Consider the following 20,875-nt stretch of genomic DNA (forward strand, 5'->3'; position numbering starts at 1 on the left):
ATTTGAACTTGGGCGATCTGAGAGGAAAAGGTGCACTGGAGCTGTTTATTCAGTAATACAAATGTGCTCTTTCTATCTGGAGGTGATACAGATCCACAGATGGTAGAAATGGCAGGCACTTACACTCTTCATGTTAGCAGACGTAGTAGTTTCCACACATTTCTGGCATCTACATATTCTAACTCAGGCATAGGGAGGAGTGAGTGTGGGTGGACCAAGATTATGACAAAGATCAAAGTGAATTGATCCTTTCCTCTTCCACCGCCTTGACCTCTCATTTGGGATTAAGTCCCCACGTCAAAACCTGTCTCCTCAAAAGGATCCAAGAGACGTCATTTCCTTAGCAAAGCTTTCTCAACCTATACCTTGTCTGAAATTATTTACATTTCAAATGTTATCTCTAATGTAGACTGCAAATAATGCAGACATGGGAAAACAGGTTAGAAATACAGATAGGTAGATTAGATAGATATGATAGTTGGTAGATATATTAACAAATTGATAGATGATAGATAGATAGACAAATAGATACATAGATAGATAGACACAGTTTTCATTGTTTGGGGCGCCCCATGGAATTCCACAATGTAGGAACTACCTTTGAGTAGCTCTCAACTTGGTGGAAAGCGAATATGAAAACTAATCCTCATATCTTCCTCTGTGTGATCTTACAGGCTAGGAGAGAAAATATACATGCACAGAGTGGAGGTGAGTTAAGAGGTGTCAACTTGCATCACTCTAACTGACTCCTTAAGAAACTTCCCACTTTAGGTAACTTGCCCAATAGTAATAGCCACTGGGACATGAGAAAAGAATAAGTGTTAATGTGTTAGGAACTGAAGGCAAAATTATAACTCAAAAAATACTTTTTACCAATCCATTAAAAATCAACAAACCATAATTTCTGCTTGGTACTTTTTAATTTTTTTAAAAAGCAGACAGTTAAATAAACCAGTGATACTCAGAAAAATGGTTATTTCATTTCTTGGTTGTGGGGACCAACAATTTGGATTGAGAAATACGACTGCCATTGAGATATTATTCTCCAAATATAAAAGTTTTTCAAAATGTAAAAGTTATTTTCTTAAAATATACCCACGGCATGATAGCAATTAGGAATATGTACCTGATTCATTTTCATCCACCCATGAAAACAGAAAAATAGATAATGTCACAAATTTTTTATCATACCAGTTTTGTGGATGAATGGGTAGAATGAATTCAGACATCTGAGTCACCAATTCATGCTGAAACCTGTAAAATAAAGTGACTCAGCTGTTTAGGTGAGAAATGGTAAAAGATCAAACAAGCCCACAATCACTCCCCTCCATTCTTGCCTACCCCCCGCCCCCCCCCCCCCAGCCAATTCTCTTTTATCAAAGAGTTGGGCTGTACGATCAATAACTTAGTCTGGGATTGATCCCACAGATTTAGGTGTTCAGAGGTGTCTGCTCCCTCCTCAAGTCCTCTGTTTTCAACCCATCAGGACCTCTGTTGTGGTCCCTCTTTGAGAGACTATGACATCTAATCTGCAGTGGCCAGGAGTGAAAGGTCATGAACACTCATATCCAGCATCCTGAAGCGTGCATCCAGAATTAGATGGGGTGGAGGCAGGAAGGACAGTGGCAGCACTCGAAGACATCGAGCGAAAGGCAACCATAGACTCCTTTTTAAATATCCTTGAACAATAATCCTCCTCTTCAGAGTTAGAATCTGCAAGTGAAATCACTGACTGTGTTCAAGAAAATAGATATATTTTAGGAAAAGTTTGACTTTTCTGGAATAAAGGAAAAAAAAATCCAAGACAAGGAGGAAAAGAAAGCTAATTTTAAAAAATGTATTTATTTATTTACCCAGCTTTATTGAGGTATAATTGACAAATAAAAAGAAAGCTAATTTTAAAGAAATGGATTTAGGTTAATCTCAAATTTCTCTTCCTGACTGGAAAAGTTCACAATTTACAAATAGTCTATATTAAGAGTGAACAGAAAAATGAAATTTATAATGAGTTATGCTGCCAAAAAGGTTTTTAAAAAACAAAGGCCCTCCAAAATTTGGAGGTGGCAGTGAGAGAGGTACTCCTATTGTTGGAGGTGATGCAAATGGGTGGGAGTATTTTGGAAAACAATTGGTTATATGCGTCAAGACACTTAAAACTTTAGATTCAACTTCAAGAAATTGATCCTGAGAGCAGAATCAGAGTTTAAGACAAAGATTTGAGTATAAAGAGATTTAGCTCATCATTATCGGTTAAAGGAATAAAAGTGCAATAACTTAAATAAATAAAAATAAGTAGACATGTGGGAGAAATTAGCTATGGCACTCTTGCCTGGAAGACCGTTATATAGTTATTAAAAATGTTTCCAAACAGTATTTCATAAAATTGTAAAGGCATCCATAAAATATTAATTATAATGCAGAATATAAAATAAATATACATAATGTGATCCTAAATTTGAAAAAATCTACATGGAACATGTATATAAATCATTTGAGCCTGATCTATTATGTTTTTCAAAAATGGAAAAATCTTGAATGGAACTTACAGTATCTCTTGTGGTGTTATCAAGGGTTATCGCTCTGTGATGGAATCACAGGTGATTTCAATTTTTAATACTGTGCTATATGTTTAAATTTTTCTATCATAAACCAGTAATATTTATACTGAAAAAAATAGTTAAATCTATTTTTAAGTAATAAGAAAATTGTTCATCAGCTAAATTCAGTAGCTAGTTTCCTTGCCCTGAGAAATGAGGGGAAAAGCTTTTAAATAAAGCCATAATATGCCAAATGATTAGTACACAGAATGAGTCCTCTGGAAATTCAGAAAAAAGAGAGCTAGTTTCTCTGGGAAAATGGAATATCTCGTGAAACATAGGTGAAGTCAGATTCAGAAGGCCTTGAATGCCAGACTAAGGAAGATAGACTTTATTCTGATGCAGACGTGAGTCCTTAAAGAGATTTTTGTAGCCCTAATTAACGAATATCCCTTGTTCTTCCCCATTAAAGATGGTACCTACCTTGAAAGTGTATATGCATATGTGTAGTCATATCTGAACGTATGTATGGTGAATGTATTCACCCCTAGGCAGGAAATAATGTGTCTATAAAGAAGAAACAGGAAGAACGATTAAGGCATTCGTTAATTAGGGTCCATTTACATTTCCAGAGTCAGCTAAAATCATCCACTTATTTAAACGGAAATCTCCGCAGTTTATTACAGTCATTATTACTCGGCGGTAAGAGATAACTAGTTTGAATTTCACAAGTGGATAAAACGGCATAGTCTGTTGGTTCTCTCAAGGGTCACTATTAGTCAATGCTTGAGTAAAAGAAATTGGAGTTCTTAGGAAATGAAATTAACAACTATTGAGTACCTACTGTGTGCAAGACAGTTGGATGAGTTCCATATATAACCTCATTTACCCCTCACAGCAACCCCTCAAGGTTGGTATTTATAATCCACACTTTATAGTAAAAGAGTCTGAGAGCGATGTTAAGAAAGCCATGTAATGACCAATGTGAGCCTAGATTTAAACCTAGAACTGATTTTCTCTCACATTCAGTGTAAGCCAACAGATGGTAACTCACCCCACCAGAGCACACCCATTAACTCATGCATTTTCTAACATTATTGTTGAATTATACATTTTTTGAGAAAATGTGTATAGATATGTAATATGCACATATGTGTCTAGGTGGGTACAGTGTATATATATAGCTATTATACACCTGTGTTTATGTGTGATATATATACATGCATTGCGTTGACAAATTTGTACATATAATTATAGCCACGTATTGAATACGTTTTGTGCTATGCTTTTATACACACGTTATATATAACTATATATAAATATACAGTAAGTAATACATAAATATAAATTACATATAAATGCACATAGAAGAACTTATATATAAAATAGATAGAACATAGTTATTTTATACACACAAACATGTATAAAATTATTTTCTCACTGTCTTTACCTAGAAAAGAAAACTGCTGGGCAATTGGAGAACCTATTTTATAGTTGTATATAGTTATATACTTTCACTACAAAATGAGTTCTGACTCTCCCTCCAGGATTGCAGCCCTGTAGACGAGAGTTGATGCTCATCTGGAGTCTAGAGGCCATGTGTCCCTAGGAATGACGGAAGAATTCCCAGGTGTAAATGTGGAGGGACCTTCTTTCCCCTTTCTCCCTTCCTTTGTGTCCCCAACACCCACCTCGCCAACACTCGCAGGGTGCAAGTCCCCAGATGGAGGAGGGGTGGCAGAGCCCCTGCATCCCTCCTAATTCTATTCTATAAACTCAAAAGATATCAGCTCTAAATCTGGTCCCTGCAGTGAAAGCACAACCCCCTCTTAGTTAAACTCATTCAGTTCTTTATTCAACAAGACAATGTAGCATTTTCATCAGAGAACCCACTGAACAAGCAGCTCTACGAAAAATAAAGCATCAAGGCAAAGGGTGCTTGGTTGGAGTTTGTGGTTCTGCACAAAGGCTGCAGGGGCCGAGCTGTCTGTCACTCCTTTTCTTCGTTCCAGTACCCCATGCATAGCACCAGCGCGAGTGTGAAGGGAGGTTTAAAAGCGACTAAGTACGTATAAACATTTCTCATTCATTATCTGGGGTTTCTGCTACTGGGTGACATATCATTAGTCCTAGTGTAAGGCAAGCTTTAAAAACGTAATTACTTAATCATGCAGTTAGCTTCCCATCAATCCTAGCAGCATTTGTTCTTAACTAGCTTTTAAGAACAAAATTAGGAGTAATTTGTAAACAAAAGTAATTGAAGAAAGGCAGATATTGCCAAGGTGTTGACAGCATTAGCAGACATTATTGTTTCCCTTAATCCCACCACGGCTCTGCAGTTAACAATAGGTAGCTGGCAAAAGGCAGTGCTGGGAATTAGCACAGAGCAAGCTGAGGAAGTGTGGCACGGGCAAAGTGGTCCTCCCCCCGGTGCCTGTAGGTTTCTACTCCGATAGGTAGGTGCACTCACTACTCCCACACTGATTTGCGTTGTAATTCAATGACTTGGAAATTGATGGTGTGATTTAGCATTTTTAGCATGACCATGAAAATAATCTCAACATTTTTTTCATACCCTCTCATTGGATATTGAGCCCAAGAATCTTGCCCTGAAATGTGCCATCCTGTTCCCAAGAGCCACAGACACAATTTCCACCTGGTAAGACCCACTCAGGCCAGTCTGAGTAGCAACCAAAAGGGCAGAGGCCATCCTTTCCCCAAAGGAGCTTTGCCAGCTTGTCCTTATTTCTGGCTGCTTTTACAGGTTCAGTGAATTTAGAGTGTACATCACTTCTGGACCAGACAGTGTGCTGAGTGCTTGAGAAATAACGGAGAGCAAGAACTGGAGCCCATTCTCAAGGAGCTCATGATTTTGCAGGGAGAGAAAAGTGGAAGCACAATATGATCAGAAAGACTTTAACCAAGTGTGTAATAACCCAACACTGAGTTTCTCACTCTGCCTGTTGATATCAGAGGCCTTACAGGACTTCCAACAGAAATCATACAGAAAGAAAAGTCTTCGAGCACAAACAGGAGTGTCAGGTCCAGGAATGAGGATATTACTTTCCTTACTTTACAGATGAAATAACTGAGTCTGCAATGGAGCAAATAACTTACTGAAAATCATCCACCTAAAGAATGGTAAAGTTGTGGGGCCAGCCCTGTGGCCAACTGGTTAAGTTTGTGCCCTATGCTTCAGCGGCCCAGGGTTTTGCTGTTTCGGATCCTGGGTTCGAACCTAGCGCTGCTCATCAGTTTATGCTGAGGAGGTGACCCATATAGCACAACAAGAGCCACTCACAACAGAATATACAACTATGTACTGGGGGGCTTTGGGGGAAGAAGAAGAAAAAAAAAAGATTGGCAACAGTTGTTAGCTCAGGTGCCAATCTTTAAAAAAAAAAAGAATGGCAAAGTTGGGATTCAGACCAGGGTATTTATTTTTATTATCACTGTTGTTTCTATGGTAATGACAAGTCGAAAGGTCTTTCCAGGATGCACTAGAATTCAACAGAAGGACTCCCGAACCTAGAATCGGAACACACAGCTTCAATTCTGCCTCTGAGGCCTTCTACTGTACGATTTTAAGCAAGTCACAAAAACTCTCTGAGCTTTCGCGCTCCCGTCTGTAAAAATCTATGTCTTGGTCCCTTTACCTCATTCTGTGCCTATAAGAATCTACTGGAGTAATGAAATTAAGAATGCTTTGTAAATTTTAAGTTCAGAAGTAAGGGTGTAGGATTCCATTAAAAGGAAGTCCGGGAACAGGCAAAATGACCTGTGGTAATAGAAATTAAAATATGGTTGCCCCTGCAGAGTTCAGAATTGGCTGGAAAAGGGCACAGGGAACTTTCTATGTTAATGAAAATGTTGTATATCAATTGTCCATGCTCATCAAGTCGAGTGCTTAAAACTTATGCACTCTTTTGTATGTAAATGTTGCCTCAAAAATTACATTGAAAAATAAGATGCGATTATTTCTATTAAGGTTTTTCTGGAAACTAAATATATCTTTTCACATTAATTGCTACCATCTCATAAATGAATTGAAGTCTAATGTCCAAAATGGACACTCCAAAGGCTTCACTTCATGTACTCTTAGATATCTGGACAGAAAGTACATATCCTTACACCTCTAATTTCATTCAAAATAGATATCACCTCTTCTTTATATCCTTAAAAACCAAAGCATTATGAATCATCATGAATTTCCAGGTTCCTGACTCTAGCATATAAGCAAAAGATGAAAACTCACTGCTCTCTATATTTTCCAACGGAGGAAAAATGTAAAGAACTAAGTGTACCAACCAGAAATGGTAATAGTATTAAGTGTGGTTTGGTGGTAGATACGAGAAAGAACTTTTGATTCATCGACTTATAGGACATCAGAAATTATTACCAAAGCAAGTATGGTGTCTTTTCACATCATTTTGGGATGGGTAGATGCTAGCTTATTTCATTTTTTTTTTAATGACTGGAGCAATTTTTATTCTCTATAGGATTTTATGATTCTAACATAAGCAACATTAAATAAATATACATATTTTTGAGTACTAAGAATTATTTAGTGAGTCAGTACATACATATATATAATGGAATAGTATTCAGCCTTAAAATAGACGGAAATCTTGCAATTTGCAAGAACATCGATGAACCTGTAGGGCATTACGCTAAGTGAAAGTAACCAGACGCAGGAAGACAAACACTGATGACCTCACTTACATGTGGAGTCTGAAAAGGCCCACTCCTAGAAGCAGAGCGTAGAATGGTGGTTACCAGGGGCTGAGGGGTAGAGGAAACGGGGAGATGTTGGCCAAGGGGTACAAAGTTTCAGTTAGACGAAATGACTAGGTTATGGAAATCTAATGTACAACAATGTGACTATAGTTAACAATACTACTTTGCATGCTTGAAATTTGGTAAGAGGGTGGATCTTAAGTGTTCTCACATATTGAGAACACACGTAAATGGTAACTCCCTGAGGTGATGGATATTTTATCTTGACTATGGTAACTATTTCACAATATATATGTATATCAAATCACCAAATTGTACCCCTTAAATATATAAATCTTTTAATTGTCAAATATCCCTCAAATAAATGAAAAAGGAGACTCTCATCCAAATATGAAAAAAAAAATTATGCAGTCAAGCCTTCATAGTCGAAAGCAAAGCAATCAACAAGTTTCCATTGAGCATCTGCTATGAGCCCAGAACAGCAGAGGAAGAAGCGTTGAGATAATTATCCAGATAATTACCCAGGCCCCAAAGTGACTTTTATTGATTTACATAGATCATTTGGGCAGAAAGAGGTTTTTCCCTTTTAATTATCAAATCACTATGTTACAAAATCACTATATTACATGGCCTACTTCTTTAAAAAGATTAAATAAAAATTACTTGCAATGAATGTAAACACTTTAGCTGGGAAATTCTTTTTATAAACCTTCAGAACTTGAAAAAAAAATGCATGGGCCTAGCTTTTAATGTCAGTTGGGTGAGACCTGAAGAACTCTCTAGTTGTGAAGATTGCTCACCATTCACAATATATTTCCTTGTCTTTAAGAGAAAAAATAATTAAGTTGACTTGCAGTGGCTAAAGTTAAATCATCTGCACTTGCGTGTCACCTATAGGCCTACCATGTGTTATGAGAAGCTCAGGGCAACCCCTTGTCAAAATCAAGAATCTGGGGCCAGCCCCACGGCGCAGTGGTTAAGTTTGCACATTCCGCTTCTGGGCGGCCTGCGGTTCGCTGGTTCGGATCCTGGGTGCAGACATGGCACCGCTTGGCAAGAGCCATGCTGTGGTAGGCGTCCCACATATAAAGTAGAGGAAGATGGGCATGGATGTTAGCTCAGGGCCAGCCTTCCTCAGCAAGAAGATTGCAGCAGCTAGCTCAGGGCTAATCTTTCTCAAAAAGAAAAAGAAAAGTCAGGCATCTTCCCAAGTTAATGCCTGAACAGCGTGCTAGCAGCCATCAACAGTGTCCTCCAAGTGTCCCATCAAAAAAAAAAAAAAAACAAAAACAAGAATGTTTCTCCATCTGGAAGCCATAGTAGACACCTCCATCGTCATCATCATCATCCTCAATTCTAGAAAGCACCTTTATGTAAGGCTCTGTCATTCTACGATGTTTAATATCTCTACAAATGCAACATGATAATATGATCAGAGAGGGTGAGCAACCCAATTCCTGCTGGGATCTTGGCGCCTTGCCCCATTGCTTTGCTCTCCTCCATGGCAGGCAGCTTGCGACACCCTCAGAGCCCAGTGTCTAGAGAACATAGAAGTTCTAGTAGGACTTCCTGCAGGACCCGCCTCCCCCTTCACTTTTCTCCATGGCGTTTGCTAGAAGTCTTCACCTCTCCTTCAGACTCAGAGCCAAATGGGGAGAAATACAAATGCTGGAAGCTGGTAACTAACAGTGCACTGCTCCCTGGTAAGGTGAGGAACACAGGCTTCGGAAGCAGCGACACCTGGATTTATTGTAAACTCTGCTTCTGGTTATTTAATAATAATCAATCAGTGCTTTGCATATACTGTTTTATCAATTCTCAACTCATGCCTAGAAACTCTTTCCTGGGCTGTTTGAGTTGCTAGCTTCTCAGCTCAACTGTCACCTTTGTCACCTCTTTGGAGAAGATGTCTGCATCCTAGTCCCTTTTCTTATTTTTTCTCTTCATATCACTTCCCCTCTCTAAGATTCTTTTAAATGTGTTTGTGCATTTATTGTCTACCTTCTTTACAAAAAGAAAGCTCATGAGAGCAGACGTCTTATCTGTCTGGTAGTTTCTGGAACAGTGCCATTGTTCAACAATAAGAATTCAACAAATAAATGGAAGAATATCATAGCATGGAAGAAGGAACTGTCATTCCCATTTTACAGGTGAACAAAGTGAGACTAAAGGAAGATACAAAACTTGCCCAAGCTCGGTCCTGCAGCAATTGAGGGCACAGCTGTGATTCCTACGCCAGCAGTTGGCCTCCACAGCCCATTCGCTTAACACCCATGCTTAAGCTCTCCAAGTTTCTATTTTGTCACCTGAGAAAACATGGACACTATCTGCATGTTGGAGTTTTCATAAGGACAGAAGATAATGCATGTGAAACTCCTAACACCCATTATTCAGTCAATAAATGGCAGGTATTATCTCTCTGGGGACCTCATGAACCAAGTATAAAACTGTGCCCTTCCTTAGGATGGTGCCCGCAACTCTTGGCCACACTCCTCCTCCAAATTTGTGTAGTTTGGGTCTAACTTACATGGAATTAAGTAGGAAGGAAAAGAATTGAGCATTTTTTATCTACTGTGTGTCAGACACACATCCGTATACTTAGCTTTCAAAATAGCTCTATGGAGTAAGCACATTTAACAGTAAAGGAAACTTAAGATCAGAGAAGTGAAGTGACATCAAAGAAGTAAAGTGACATGCACATGAACACACAGTAGGTAACATAACTGGGCCTCTGGAGTCCAGGCAGATCATACCATATTTTAAATGTTGGCCTGCATGCCTCCCTCACCGGACTGGATACTTCTTGAGGACAGGGGTCATGTGTTTACCTGTGCATCTCCAGCAGCTATCCCTCCACTGCACAGAGATACAGGCCTGCATACACGCCATGTATCTTCTGTCAAATGGAAGAAAAAAGGAATGAAGTTCAATGCTCTCTCTAATATGTCTTGCAACTACCTGAGCTCTAAGACTGACTTTCAGCCTTTTGATTATGGGATACAAAGGCAAACCCCAGGAAACACATGGAGAGAACTGCATTGGGATTAAGGATGGAGTGGATCATGCGTTTCTGTCCAGGGAACACACTGTTCAGAAAGCAAAAGGACTGGCTTCCATGGTTTATCTTCAAAATATAAAACCCAACTATTGGTACTAAATGTTCCAGATTCTTAGACATTTAGAAAACTTGCTTAACATCATAAATAAAGTGATCTACTGGAATTTATTGCACTGAACCAGGAACTGTGGAGAATAATACTAATGATTTACATTTGCATGGGGTCTACATTTATAAATGACCTTCAAGTATACTCTACTTTCTCTTAAATTCTCGGTACAACTCTGTGAGTTGTGCTTTATTCTCCCATTAAAGTTACAGAGGAGGAAACTGAAGTTGGAAATTTGTTCTGATTTCACAGGGTTGCATTGTTGGTTGACATCAGGACCTGGATTTGAACTCCTGTTTCCCATCTCAACTTTTGCTCAGTTGTCATCACAGCTGAGAAAAGAGGCTTAAGACACAAGCTCTGAATTCCAAGAGTCTGTGACCTATTGTGATGACTCCACAGTGCTTGAGAAACAGGGAATACCAGTACAGAATAATAAATGAAATAAAAGGGTAGACACAGTGGAGGCAGCAGACATGAGAGATGAGTGCAGTCTCCAGAAAGCACGGGCTCAGGCTGTGCTATTTGACAGACCTTGGGAACTGGGAGGATGATGAATCCAAAATCTTATTTTATGTGTTTTAGATAATTACCGAGATAGAGAATAATTCTAATGAAAAGCAAGCTCTCGTATGGGGCTTTGCTGTTACAAGATCCAGTAACTTCCTTTAGTCCAGGATAAAAGCTGGTTCAGACAAAAATGGTGAATTTAGGTTTGAACAGGTTGCATTTAACGAGATGTCAGAACATTCAGGTAAAAATGATCAGTTTGGCCTCAATGTTGGGTGAGAAGCCAGAGCTTCAAGGTACAACACTGTGCTCTCTTGGAGGGCAGAAAGTATTTTTTAAAATTCATCCTATTTCTCAGAGCCATCTTTTATCTTAGGCTTGTGTCCATTTGCCTGGCATATACTGGGGTTAGATAAATATGTGTAAATTATTTGAATGAATAAATGACTATTTAATAATTATATCTGTTATCTTACCTGAAATGACAATAATAAAAAAGGTAGTTGAAGTTAAGAGAGACCATTCCAAATAACAAAAAGAAATATTATACAATCCACTGTGGTTTCTCATTCTTGTCTTGTTCTATTTTCATGGGAAACTAACACTCCTAAATGCAACGATGGCCAAAGTAGATCAAATGAAGTTCCCTCAAGAGCAATGCTTTTTATTTGTTTGTTTTCGCATTTGTTTCCAGAAAAGTATCCGTAAGACCCTCCCACCCACTCCAGGACTTCCAAATGCCTTACAACTTGCAGACCCTCCTTATCCCGGAGGATGGCTCTTGTTTAAAAACTGCACAATGTAAATGGTATCTGGTATTTAATGAAAAGCACTGAAATTGCTATATGGTGCCACAGATTCACTGCTGAACATGTCATGAGGCAACATTTTATAGGCGTTGTAAAATCTTTTTACCACACACAGCTGCGTTACCCAAAATTACTCAAATCTGCAGGGCATCTGAAACTCACTCTGTAACAGTAATAGGCTTTGCTGCTTAAAAAGTGATTATGACTAATGCACAAAGACAATTATCACTAGACTTAATTGCCAAGAATTAAGAGATATATATATATATATATATATATTCATTTGTACTGAAATTTGAACAATCGCTGGAAAAACTAAGTGATTTTCAAAACTTACAGGATCATGAAGCAGAACTACGAAAATATTTTTAATCTGTCAGTCTATGCAAGGAAGATTTTATTGGCATTATTTTTACAAACTCTAAAATTTTATTGTTTTTAATACACACTTTGGGTTAATTGGAGAAATTCTGAAAAACATTGATGAATAAAACTGCCCCATAGGGGTAGTCCTACATCCAGAGGAGATAACACAAGGTGTTGGACAGACAAAAACAGAATTTAATAGACTGTAGTTTCCAGTCATGGTTTGGCCCTGGGCAATCCCTTTATCTCTCTAGATCTTACCTTCTTGCACACAAAGAAAAGTTTGGGCTAAGCATTGTTGGGGCCTCTTTCTGCACTAACCTTTTATGATTTGATCTTAGATGATCTAAAGTAGAAAAAGTTTCTGTCTACCTTTGTTCTCCTCCTGGGAGGAAGGATGAGAGAAAACAGCGAAAGAGGTGGTATTGTGCTTTGCCTTAAAGGGTTTTGGTGTGAAAGAAAGTATTTTGGAGCATTCAGAGAGAATGAGCAGTCTGATAGGGACATTGTGGTGGAAAATTACAGAAATGGTTCAAGAAAGTGTTGGAAAGGTATCTGATATTGGAGAAATTTAGAGTTAATAATTTTGACTTTCTTCAGTAAATGTGGCAAAGAGTTTCCAGCTGCTCAGTAAAGTCCGTATTCTCCTCTTCTGTCTGGCCTATATGTTCTAACAATGGAATGTGAAGTGGAGGTGATGTATGCCATTCTGGGGCCTGCTCGATAGAACCCTTCCCTGGCACGCTTCCATGCTCTTTTGTCTTGGCTGACCAAATGAAGATGACCCCAAGGGGAAGCCCCAAGAAATGAAAGGAAGCCCTGATCAGCTTGGGTTTCTAAATGAATGTGTGAGCCTACTAACCCAAAACCACTCAGCACTGTTAGGTGAGCAAGAGATAAACTCAGAGTTTGAACATTGCATGTTAGTAGAGTAGTTGCTGATCAATACAGTCAATGGTCATCGTCCACCACCTAGAGAGTAATTGCTATGGTGTGATGGTGTGATGGTGACAGAAGGCAGAATTCATTGGATTGTGGGATGGAAAAATGGTTCACAATGAAAAACAATGAGGATAGACTATAATTTCATGAGTTTCAGCAGTGAAAGGACAGAGATGAAAGAAGTAGAAGAATTGAAGAAGGAAGATGTCAGAGCAAGTTGAGCATGTTCTTGAGAAGCTAAAGGCTGTGAGTTCAGGCTCTGGGATCAGACGACCTGTATTTCTTTCCTGGACACAGCTTAATAGATTTAGATATGTGACCTTACACAGGAATGCTTGCTACACATTTTGTCATTTAATCCTCATAATGACCCTATTAGGGGGATACTCTTATTAATCCCATTTCAGAGATGAGGAAAGTATGGTTTAGAGAGGCCAAGCATACTGTTCAAAGTCATTTATGGCAAATAGTACAGCTACAATTTAAACCCAGGTCTATTTGACCCAAAAGCTTGGAGTATATGCTTGGATAAGGTTGAAATTGGTCAGGGACTGGAAGAACTGGCAGGACACCTTCAGGATTAGGCACGTGCTGAAAGCTCAGAGGACCCAGTTGTTCTGCAGTTGAGCTGGCTTGTGCTGTCTTGGATCACTGACAGGAAGGAGAGATAGTCAGAGGCCTCTGAGCACAAAGCACCACTGGCACTTTGATCACTGGGCCCGTCACTGCCACACACCACCTGAGGTGAAACTTGCCACAAGGAAACCCAGAAATGGCTACAGGAGACAAAGAACAAATCATCCATAAGTCATATCTCTGTCTCTAGAAGCTAACTGCAAATAAATCACTGTTTCATTTTACCAATTTCCAGCTTAACGTAAAAATCAAAAGCCTCTATGTTGCCTCTACAGGCTATAAGTGCACGGTCTTAATGGGCTCTGGTTGGATAGTTCAGTTAGGTCTTTTTGGTGGCTTGTATTGCTCTTGCAATCCCTGTCAAGGCAAAGATGTGCGAGCTCAGTAAGGATATATTCAATGACATGTTAATTGAACAACTATTGTGGACTAGGCAGTTTGCTAGGAAAGGAGAACGCAGGGAAGATTAAAACATGGATCCTGTGTTCCAGGCATTTCTAATCTAGTGGAGAAGGCACACAAGTAAAAGATCATTTAGTCATGGTGTAAAGGTTAGGAACATGGTGCTAGACATGTCTGTTCGAATCCTAACTCTTCCAGTTACCAGTTGCGTGAATTTGGGCAAATTATCTCATCTCTCAGAGCCTCAGTTCTCTCAACTGTAAAATGGGAAACTGCCTCATTGGGCTATTAGATGTCTAAATGTTAAAATGATTAAGTGAGTTAATATACTTGAGGTTAGCTAGTGTTCATATTTTTTCTATGACAGTTTGATAGGCATATGAAAATAGAGAAAGTAAGCACATCAGACTAATTGGCTTTGTCACTCTAGGCTTCCCATTGGAGGTGATAACTGAGTTGAGCATTGAAGACTGAGCAGGCATTAACCAGAAAGTCAAAGTTGTGAAGGCCTTCTAGGCAAGAGGTGACACGTACATGGAAACTCTGAAAGAGCCTATTATAATATTAGGGAAACTCCAGAAAGTCCCATCAGCTAGAGAGTGACGTATCTGAGGCAGTTGATACAGATTAGGCTGGAAAGTGAGGCAGGAACCAGCTTATGAGGAGCCTTTAAGTTAAGCTCATGGTTTAGACTCATTCCTAGAGGCAGGTGGAGCCACCAGGAGCCTTTAGGCAGTACAGTGATAGACGGATGCCAGTGGATTGTTGTTGGGTCAACAGCCCTGGGAGCTGACTGAGGCAGGAGTGTTTGATAAGATGTGGGCACAAATGTGTGTGGACTCCCAAGAACTTGCTTTTATATGCCCTGTCGGTATCTGCAGTTATTAAAAACCAGAAATATTCACCATAGCACCTGGTGGTACCATGAGGGCAGAGCACTGAATACAGTGCAATGGAGTTAATGAGAAAGCAGAAGGCCAGGCATTTGTCCTGACAATGTATTCTAAGTGGAGGAAAGAAAAAAAAATCACACAGACATACATAGAAATATTCTTTTTTTTTAGTGCTTTTTAACAAGCATTTCAGCCCCCCTACAACCTACCTACACTATTCCTTATTTTAAATAATCATGCATGGTTTACATGCATCTGTAATCAAAGAACTATTTGTCTGTTTGAGGCCATTCTGTTCCCTCAACTTTAGGGAGGAATGATTCTTATCCTTTTAGGAAACTCTCATGCCTCTCATAGGGCACTCAAACCTCTTAATCTTGTAGACCAAAGCTAACCATACAGATAAGAGACCCAAATCAATTATTGGTTTGAAAGGTAAGAAACTTCGGTATTTTCCCAGCACAACTGTAATATTTGAAAGAAAACCTTGCTTCTTCTGAAAAGGCGTCCATTTAGGGGCAACCTTTTGGCTCTTCACCACTCAGTAATATTGTCTACACATGCCAGGTACTAGGCACTAAAGCCACGGATTATAATGAGGATTAAGACAGCATCTCCATGTTGGGGAAGCCATAGTCTTTTTTTCTTCTTCTTCTTTGGTCAAAGAAGGAGATGGCATTGGAGAAAGATACGTAAACAATCAGATGAGTGCAATATTAGAGATGCACCGCAGGGACTCTGAGCTTCACAGGGAAAGTTACTTCTGAGTAGATGCTGACAGAGGCATCAGGATGTTCTTCCAGAAGGTGTCAAACGGAAGAAGGGAATTGCAGGCAGAGCAACTCACATGACTCAAAGCCTCAAGGAAACAATAGTTCCTGCATTTCCTATGAGAGTTCTTACAGCCCAAGCTTCTTCATAAATCTTAGTTGATATGATCAAAATAGTCCTAATAGGTATCATATTTGCACCATTTAGTGTGAATAGGAATATTATTCCTTCAAACATCAAAACCTGAGAATTAATCCAAATAATTTCACTTGAAATTAATTAGCGTCCTCATTTAGTTTGTCCTGATAAAGAAAAAAGTTTACATTTTCTTTACGTTCAGAGATGTGACATCTACAAAAACAGACATTTCAAGACATCCTGTACAAATTATTAAAAATAAAAAATATTATATTATAATTAGGTTAACTGTATTTCCTTACTACTCCCGCTGGCCACCTCCTTCCCAAATAGATCACTTTGTGAAGAGTAGCAGTTATTCAAAACAAAATATGTTGGTGTATCTTGCAGCCAAATGAAAGGCACCAACAAGTGGCAATGATAGGAGCCAACCTCAACTTGATAAATTTGTCCAACAGAAAAATGTAGCTTGAGCAGCTTGTTGATCATTTTAAATGTTAATGGTAATATGCTTCTTTACTATTGAGAAATTTATGACTAATGACGTGATGCTATTTAAATTTACAACATTCAATAATTTCAGTTGTTTTTCATAATTAGAAAAAATAGTTCAAAAGAAACTTCAATATTTTCTGCGATTGTGTATGAAATAACACAAGAAGGCTACCAAGCACAGAAGCCCCTTCTGCAGACCCGGTTCTGCCAAAACCAAGCCCTTGATAGAAGACTTCCTCTCGGTAATTTCTGGGTTGTATCTAGATTTCCAAAGACTTAAAATAAAAAGATCTTTTCTAATTCCTCAGTTTAACTTGGTATCAGAACATGATTAGTCCCATTGTGGTCGTGATTAATAATATATAAAGGCTACTTTTATGCCCCATGTAGAGGAGGTCATAAGACTGAAATGATCTTTCCTCTTGAGTCCATGGGTGACTCAAGACTATCGCAATGCTCACATTTTATAACAGGAAATAGAAAGTTAATTGATAGCTATTTACAGCCCTCTTAAAAAACCTAGTTAGACAATGAAGAGTTACTTTGTATAAAATTAAAAAGATCATAGAAAGTAATTTATTAGGACTGACTTCCATATTCGTTGCTGAGCCAACAGACTACTGGCGCTAATTGTTTATTTAAACTAAGTCACTGCAGCTCCAAGTCAAAATGTTTTCCATAGTTTGAGACTGGCTCCAGCCTTTCACCTCCCAGAATTGATGGGCCTGAAGGTTCCACAGGATGTCCGCTCTATTTTTTTTCCCTTTCTCTAAAAAGATCTTAATGCTATGTGAAGTCAGGGGTTTTCTTTTATTTTTATTCTGTTCTACATAATCCTGCTTTTATTTGTGTTTACGGATGTGGAAGGAGCTACATTCATAATCACACTTATCTAGAAACTCATTGACTTGTTCATTTAGAATAAGATTAAAAAACCACAGTTTTTGTTATCAGATACTTAAGCAGTAAATAATATACTAATATTAAGTAGACACTATTGCCAGAATTAATACGTGCATAGGAAATGAAATAATCAGACTTGGGTCATCTTGGCATGTTAAGAGGAAGAACTCTCACTTGATGATGGTCAATTAGTTAATGAACTTTCCTATGTTTTACAGTCATGACTATCTAACTAACCTGGATATAGCATGCGTATCTACAGAATCATGGTGACCTAAGAAAGTCGTCACTAACTGCCTACTGATAAGATGAACCTCATTTGCTTGATTAACAATAACGATAAAATACTGAAATGGTGATGCCTAAAACTGAGAAAAGAAAGAGAGGGGAAGCCTTGCCAGAGAGAGCTGTAGAAGATAATGTTTGATCAGGCATTCTTCATGGCTCTCATGAGAGATCATCGAGCTCAGCTCTGGAACATCCAGAACTATATGGCTCGCTTACTCTTGAATTTGAGCCAAGTGTATGTGAGGGAACTGCACCTGCTTCTTTTCAGAAAAACAAACAAACAACTCTCTGAAATTCAGGAAAAATAAAGTGAAAAAAAAAAACAGGGAATAAAAGAGGACCAGAGATACCTGGATGTACCAAATTTGGCATCAGGAGAATGGTTGCAATAGATACTGAACTTTTTGGAAAAACTGACTGTTCTGGTCAACTACTGCTACATTGTAAATCATCCCAAATTAGTGGCTTAAAACAACAATTTGTTATCGCCCACAGTTCTGTAAATTGCACTCACCTGGGGGATTCTTGCTTGGGGATTCACATAAAATTAGGTATTGGCTGATACTACAGTCATCTCAAGTCTTGATTGGACTGGACATCCAGGATGGCTCCCTCATGGCTGACAGTTGAGGTTAGCTGTTGCCTGGGAGCTCAGCTGGAGCTGTCAGCTGGGGTGCCCCACATATGACCCCTCCATATAGTCTAGGTTTCACATTGTGTGGTGGCTGGGATTTTAGAAGAAGCCTTCCAAGAAGAAGCATTCAAAGGGATCCAGGTGAAAACTAAGAAACCTAATGGCCTAGCATCTGAAGTCCCAAATTATCACTCCTGCTACACTGTAATGGTCAAGCAAGTCACTAAGTCCAGCCTAAATTCAAGGGGAGGGAAAATATGGCTCTATCTGTTGACATGGAGCAGTGTATAGAGAGGAAAGGAATTGATCATAGTTATCTTTGGAGACTCTGACAGAGGCATCGTTTCTGTCTTAAACATTCTAAATACAGTCTGCAGATCCTTCATGATGGGTGTGGATTCTTCACACATCGATGTAGCCACAAGTATTGATCACAGAGGGAACATACAAATGAGATCATGTCACCCCTCCACTTGAAACTAATCAATGCTTCCATTATACTGAGAATAAAATTAACATTTCTTACCATGGCCTGAAAAGCCCTAACTGGCTTGCTCCATTTTAACTTCTCTGACATCATTTCCTTCCACTCTTTTCCTTGCTCACTTTGCTCTAGCCACCCTGACATTTTTATTTTTTTTCCAACAATCCAAGCTCATTCCCACATTACAGTTTTGTCAGTTTCTACTTCCTATTCTTGGAAAACCCTCCCCCTGGATCTTCATACAGCTTGTTCCTTCACTTCATTCAAGCTTCTGCACAAATGTCTCTTCAAAGAGGGCATCCCTTGACCACTCTCTTTAATTGATCACCTACTCTGCCCCACTCATCATCAGGTCATCGTTATCTGAAACTACCTTCTTCATCTCTCTGTTTAGGTTTAGATGTCTGTGCCCCCCTACAAGACCGTAAGCCCCATTGGAGCAGGGACTTTACCTGTCTTACTTCCATATCTCCAGAACCAGGAACAGTGTCTGGCACATAGTAATACACAGGACATATTTGTGAATAGATGGATGAAGGTGGACCATGCTCAATTTTTCTATTTAATTGGTTGTAATTAGAAATGACAAATATCCTTAAAAATTATGTGAGCCTTACGTGTAATTTATTCAACTTTCAATGTTACCTGTGACTATCCATGTGAGATATAATCTAGAAGAAGAGAGTCATATTCCATAACTTACCTTTACACCTCTAACCTGTCAGTTACATAGACCCCTATTGTGGCCACACTGGGCAGGGGGCTCTCTAGCAGTGTGAAGGTTCTTTCTCTCTGTTATGCTACCTGAAACAACAATACAAAATAAAACAAAATACTTTTTTTCCCTTCTCTTTTTCCGGTTCAAGATGGTTTTTTAAGAAAACTAAGAATGGAGGGCTTAAAGAGAGAAGACAGGAAAGGTAGCATTCACTACCTTACAAAACTATTTTTTTCTATTCAGTTTTTGGGTCCCATATTCCTCTCACTGTTTGTCATTTGGTGTCTGTTGCCTTAAAATCTCCATGATAGCCTCGCTGGGATACTAACACTTCCCTTAGAAACCTGATTCTCTCCCTACTTTGAGCCTTTCTGGAGTGCTGTTTCCTCCTTTATTCTTCCAGCTAAGTACCTTTTGTTCATGAATACTTATTTCACATATCTGCTCATTTGGAAAGACTTGTGCTAACCACCAGCCCCACTTCCCATTTGCCAACCCTTTCTGGATTAGGTCTTGTGTTATTAACTACAGTACAGTGAGGTAAGTCCCCTCATCCAGCTATGAGTATTTTTGGAGGTGTGGGTATCATCTTGTTAATTTCTAGACCCTTCTTGCCAATTCCAATGCCTGGCACATAGCACACAGTCAGTAAGTACTTATTGAATTGGGTAAAATTAAATTGCAGCAAAGTGAAAGGCAGAAAACAGTAGGGAATTGGGATAGTAGTAGATAATGTCAAAAGGCTAAGAACACACTGGCCTCTTCCCTTTATACACACTAATTTTATTAGTTCAGGCTCAATTATGTGTGCTTTTCTAGAAATGTCATCATTGTCTAATATGCTAAGAAAAGAAATTGAAACTGGAGTTATTTAGAGGGCAGGCATGAAATTAGGCATTTTTTTCTACTCCTTTCCTGCCACACCCGTTACTCCCCCTCTTGTTCATTTGCATTTTTCTTGCGCAGTCTGTGGGGTGCAGGTGCAGAAAGCATGCTCCAGCTGCACTCTATAGAATTCTATGCTGTCTCTGATGAAAGAGACTTTCTATCCATGTATTTTTATAATCGTAAATTCTTTCTTTTTCATATCTATTCAGATACATCTACATTTATGAAATTAAATCTTTTGCATGTGTATTTTGAGGGGTATCTTTTATAGGTATATAGAAATTGGATGTGACATCCATCTCCAGTATATGGAGCTAAGTTATAGGCAAAAAAAGATTTTCCTTTAAAGGAAACAGACAAATACTACATTTTGAGAAGTTAAGAATATATATAAAACACTTTCAAAAGTATTGCTAACATTGTGCTTTTCCACTTTTTTTAAAAAAATGAAAACAGAAACAGTCTGCTAGCAAGCTAGTCAAGTCTTACCTTACTCACTGCATACAGAGAGCAATTTGAAATTGCACCTAAACAACCTTTGGTTCAGCATAGCCATT

This window comes from Equus asinus, chromosome 8 (genome assembly GCF_041296235.1).
Source record: "Equus asinus isolate D_3611 breed Donkey chromosome 8, EquAss-T2T_v2, whole genome shotgun sequence".
Lineage (NCBI taxonomy): Eukaryota > Metazoa > Chordata > Mammalia > Perissodactyla > Equidae > Equus > Equus asinus.